Below are 5,994 nucleotides of genomic sequence, written 5' to 3'. Positions count from 1 at the left end.
GTGTGGGTTGCGGATGGAGCCATTGATCAGACGAACAGGGCTCTGAGCGTCACCAAACCGATGATCTCGTTGTAGATCATGATGATTGCCATCATTTTCGATGTTGGGCTTTAAAAAATATAACAGAAAACAGGAGAAAACCAATAAAAAAATTGGGGGGTTTTCGAATTACTTGGACATCTCCTAGATGTCCACCAACAGCTCCTTCCAGATCTTCTTTGACACCGGCTACCACCTCCTCAACATGATTTTGTGGCAAATCATGTTGATGTGATAGCTTAACGTTATTTATATCGGGATCATATTCACCTGATATAGCCTACTCAGTAACTCCAAAAAGGCCTCATTATAGGTGTCTTGTTTTTTTAAACACATACGATTGACCTGTAATGACTATTTAAAATATTAGATAACAATTTCTTGCGTTGTGCAGACTAAAAAGTCCTCTCTGATGTAGAGCAGAGTGTATCATTTCTTGAAAGGTAAAAGACCTAAACGACCACCTGCTAGGTATGGTCAGTCATCGATGGAAGAATCTATTCAGGATTCAAGTGACGACCAGGAAGATGTATCTTACGTGTTGGCAAATTGCCCTTCGTTTTCCAGCCCACTAGTATGCTACTCAAGTTTTTAAAATCACAGTTATTATCTTATTTAGTTTTTTATTAAATATTTATAGGAGGATTCTATACATCAACACAATATTCACCGAGTGTTATTGATTCTTCACAGTCGTCCAATCTTCCACGTCACAGTAATGATGCTGAACAGGCTCCAGTTGGTGTTAGTACACCTAGATTTGTTCTTTGCCAACAAGGTAAACATATTTCATTTATTGTTAAATTGCCTCAGTGTGCATTATCATGTTTTTAAAGTCTGAAAGCATAGAAATTGGATCTGCATCTGTTGGTGTTGAAGAAGATTGACAGCTTGGCAGTCAACTGATGCTGAACAGTCAAACTCTGAGCGACAACGGTGACAGTGAACCCATTGCCAATCCAGGGTCTGTTATTAGACGACAATAACCAGCTTTTGCAAAAGAACCACATTTCCCATCTACTACCAGTCGACCTGCTACTATAGTTGTTGTAAGTCGACCATCGACTTCAGCGAATACAAATCAACGTTTCTCTTGAAGTGTAAACAGCCGTAAGCAATTTTTCATCCCAGCTTTTAATTGAAGACCTCCATTAGTTGTTAGACCAACTACATCAGCTGGCATTGAAAATGAGGCTATGGGGGGGAAATAGACCCGTTTTGATGGCAATTGAAGAGCGTCCAGTTCGACATGCGAGAATTGATGGAATTGAAAACATTTACACTATTAATATTTACAAAGAAATTTTAAAGTTAACCCCTGAGGTCAACAAACTCAAGGATCTAATAACAGTTCTCACAAATATCTGCGTTAGCAAAGCCGAAAGTCATAACGAAGGAAGCGAAACTTTGGACCAGATTCCTATTTGTTCTGTAAGAAAGCTTTGAAGCTTTATTATTGCAATAAAATTGAAGGATTCAAGAGACAAGTATTCCAGTTTGGTAAATGTTATCATAACTAGATTTCCTTCAGGATATTTTATAATTTCTTAGTTGTTAATGCTTATAGGTTAAATTCATCAAATGTCTTGGCGGAAATTCTGAAGGCGATGCCGTGCAGAGAGCTTGGGAGAAGTTGACGACGATTGATTAAAGGGCTTAATGCAATTTCAATGGTGTAAGGCGTGGCAAAAATCAGAAACATCCTCTGAAATGTCTGGGTCTGTGATTACTGCTGCGCTTTTTGGTAATATTGGTTAAAACTTGTTTAAATTATATTCATCGTTTTAATCTTAGCCGGAATCAGAGCAAATAGCCAATTTGCAAGCTGTACCGACGCAGCTTTAGAGCACGAAACCATTCGTTCTTTTGTAAGGGCTCCTGAGGCGGTTCGACGACGTGGTTTGGCTGCAGCTACTGCCGTAGAAGTGGAAGATGCAGACAGACGTCCTCAACGATAGATTTTCTTTCTGCTATCGCATTCCCGAAATGTTTCGTGTTCTTACTTGTGGTTGAGCGGTACTGTTTTTCCTTTCCTTTTCTCCCTTCTTTAAATAATTCATTCTGTTTCATAAGAAACAAAGTGAGGTTATGTGTGAAAAATTGTTCAAACATAACCTCACTAAATACTGGTTCGTTCATTTAACTTTAAATGAACATAAATTGTGAGTAAGATTTTATTCAGATACTTGATTGATTGTTGTGCTTTTTGCTGTGTTACTTACCATGTGTGTTGTGTAACCCATGTGTAACCTAATTGGTTTAATTGGGATTTCTTAAATAAAAGATTATTACGGAATTAAATGTCTATTAATTACTTTTAGAATTCAGTTTTTACGTAAACTGTTGACATACCAATGATATGATGTGTGGATACAAATAGGATTACAGCTTTGATATACCGAAATTAAACCGTGTTAATATACCGGGGTTGTAAAAGCGGATAGTCCTGAATATCTACAGTTGGAACATCTACTGAATATATTTATTTGGCGTCCAACGGAAAAACAAATTGTATGCACAGGAAAGGGGAAATAAGGATAGGTAATAAGCATTCCATGTATGTGCAATTTGTATCTCCCACATCCCTGTCATGGCTGTCAGTAGACTTTGCTCATCTCCCGGGAACGTCTCAGTGTTAGTAGGGATGGTGTCATCAAAAGACGGTTAGTCACCTACACATGGAATGATACAGTAAAACACAATAATCCATAGTGTCAGCAAGAGTCCTTGTCAGTGATCGGAGCGTTGTCTTGGAGTCCTCTCAAGATTTATTCATAATTTCTCATTTCACATCTTACCTATCTCAATTCGCAAGACAATTATGGGTATTATCAGGTATTATCAGGTTTTATAGTTAAGTTTTTTTTCCTTATCCTCTAATGTTCCATTAAATACCAAAGGTGAAGATCACTGACATCACTCAAATTTCCAAACATAAAAACAAAATGGCTCATACTTAACGCGTGTCAAACACAAGTGAAGTCAGTCAAGTCAAGTCATTTAAGTCAGGTCAGCATTTCAACAAGTATACATTTAACATTTATCTTTTTTATTATGACTGAAAAATCTACAAACTTGGCACTAACAGTAAGTTGAATATAGGTTTTAAAGAATTTATTGTAAAATGCACTTCATTTAACTATTAGAACATGTCAGATGATAAACAACCTTCCAAACTGCTGTTCAATACACCACAAACAGTGATGGCTTTGACTGCGTTTTGAAAACTATGTGAGGCCATGCTGTATGTATTTCTGGACTTCACCCGGGGACTGACAGCATGGGGATATGTCAACAACACTTTCCATGTATTGTTCTTGGTGTATATTTAGATTTAGATTTCTTGTAGATATTGGTTGTAGGTGCAATTCTACTAGAATTTCCTTGATGGGTGTTAGGGAGGTTGTAGTGCTTATGGGATTATCCTCATTATGCCGTTTTTAATGGCTTCAAGTATCTTATTTTATCTTGATTTTTTAGCCACCATGATGCCATAGTTGATGCAACTTCGCACGAGAGCTTTGTATATTATTACTAGAGAGTAGATGCTTAGTTCGTGCTGCTTCGTTTGGGCCAAGATTTTAAATAGGTTTTTCAGTTTTTAAGATTTTTCTGGTTTCTGGCCCATACTCTTTATGTCTCTTCTTTACTTTATCAAAGTTTTCCCTATGCTCTTCTATTTTCCTACCAAAAATTTATATGTCGTCTATGTATATTTTTAGAAGAAGAATTAATTAGAAGAAATTAGAAGAAGTATTACTCAGTAGCCTGTCAAACATTTCAACATTCCCTTTCTTTTCCACGGTTCCCTTCAGTTGTCATACATGGCTCTTGAACAGTTTGTTTTTCTTGTCGCGAAGTAAATATGTATCTAGTTCCCGGACCTCGATGACCTCAGCTAATTTCCCGAAAAGAGTCTCGTCCTTCTTTCGATTAACTTCTGTTTTCACAAAAACTAATTCTCCCTCTGTTAGTTTTGGCCATAGTTTAGCCCATAGCAAATTGGCATTATTTACTATTCTACATTTCATTTGGTTTTTCTTTACTGATTCTTTTTTCCTCACACTTCTTCTTTTCCGGTTCGTTTGGTGTCATACGTATCACCGAGTGATATGTATTATTATAGGCGTCTAAGACCCTATTTATCCGTGTATGTAATGTTCCCTTTAGCTTCAACTTATTCAGAATCACCATAAAAGTACGATTGAATCTCTCAACTCTACCATTCGATTGGTGATGATATGGAGTCGTTACATGGAGTTTTATGTTTTCCTTCCTAAGAAGATCTACCACTGGCTTTGATATGTTACCTTTGGCACCATCCAGTATAATCGTTCTGCAATCTTTGCACGAACTCCTTCACAGTTTTCGTCGTCTTATCCTTGATTCATTCTGAAAAACCTTTCCTAGTAAAGTAGTCGATTGCTGTTATTACACCTTTGCCTGTGGTTCTATAATGCCCACCCCACTTTCTCCCCTACACTAAACGCCTCAATCTTCCGATATGCCCTAAACCTTAAAGGGTTATATAACTTACATATCTGGCACTCATTTAGTGTATTTTCTCTTTTCTGTCTTCCATTGAGCTATAAGGATACCTTCGACCTTTAGTCTTTCGGAAACAGCTTTCTTTCCTCTGTGTATGAGTTCTTCGTGAATTTTTTCAATGGTCTGCCGTACCTCTACTTTCACCTCCTCATCTCCTTTCTGACATACGTGAGCCGTGCTTTTGATACGACGGCTCAGTGCATCTACATCTGCCATCTGTTCCCCCTTATGGTACTCCACCTTGAACGAATAGTTCTGTATTCGCTCCATCCACCTTTTGATCCTACCAGACTCCAGAAAACTCTTGTTATTGAAAGCTTCCAGGGTGCTGTGATCCGTTTTCAGGATGAATTCCTTTCCATATAGGTAATAATGGAAATTCTCCATTGCCCACAAAGCTGCTAACATTTCTTTCTCCGTGATTAAATAATTTCTCTAAGTAACGGTTAAACTTCGTGAAGCATAGCTAACAGTAAGTGTCTGTTCCTCGTGCTGTTGCCTTAATATTGCACCCAGACCTCCATTACTAGCATCTGTCTCTAAATGAATTTCTTATCAAATCTTGGCTGTTGCAGTACTGGCTTTTTGTTTAAACACTTCTTTAACTCGTCAAATGCTCTTATCTGCTCCTTTTCCCATCTAAATTTGGTGGTTTTCTTTAATATTTCTGTCAGCGGACTACATATACTGGCACAACTGGGTATAAATTTGCGATAATAGTTTACGAGGCGAAGAAACCTTCGGGTCTCCTCTACATTCCTAGGCATTTCGTATTCTTCAACCCCCTTTGTGTTCTTCGGTAAAGGTATGATTATATTCTTTGACAAAATATGTCCTAAAAATTCCATCTGTTTTTCCATAAATATACATTTATCCTTATTACCCTTTAATCCTGCTTCTACCAACTTCCTCAAAACCCTTTCCACGTCCTCCTTGTGTTTCTCCTCCGTTTTCGAGAATCCTAGAATATCATCAAAATATAAAAAACATCTTTCTCCTATATCTTCTTTGAGTACATGATCCATCAACATCTGGAAGATGGCCGATGAATTCTGTAATTCCATGGGCAAACCTGCCCGTTCGTATAATGTGTTCTGTACCCTAAATGCCGTCTTGTGCCTATCTTCCTTCCTTTAAGGGACCTGAAAAAAACCACCCTGTAAATCAATCTTGGAAAAGAAGGCTTGATCTCTAAGTTTTGCTAAATTCTCGCTTATCTTTGGAAGTGAATATTTGTCTAGTGGGACTATCTGATTCAACCTGATAAGATTTTTTTTCAATCTTATAGATCCATCGTGCTTGACTACTGGTCTAATCCGGTGACACCAGTCTAATCTCGATGGCTGCATGTGTCCTTTACTTAACAGCTTACCGATGGTATCCAACACTTTCTTTTCTAAGGCATGT

At 37.7% G+C, this 5,994-nt stretch overlaps 1 long non-coding RNA gene across 1 annotated transcript; it reads left to right on the top strand.

Moving 5' to 3' along the window:
• The first annotated feature begins 1,400 nt into the window (after positions 1-1,400).
• On the top strand, positions 1,401-2,114 carry LOC124202584. Its single transcript, XR_006878242.1, has 3 exons — positions 1,401-1,539; positions 1,607-1,783; positions 1,834-2,114. It is a non-coding gene; the product is annotated as an uncharacterized LOC124202584 (long non-coding RNA).
• The last annotated feature ends 3,880 nt before the right edge of the window (positions 2,115-5,994 follow it).

Source organism: Daphnia pulex, chromosome 9, assembly GCF_021134715.1.
Source record: "Daphnia pulex isolate KAP4 chromosome 9, ASM2113471v1".
Taxonomy (NCBI): domain Eukaryota; kingdom Metazoa; phylum Arthropoda; class Branchiopoda; order Diplostraca; family Daphniidae; genus Daphnia; species Daphnia pulex.
Note: the sequence above shows the minus strand (reverse complement) of the source record. Positions and strands in the feature narration are given on the sequence as shown.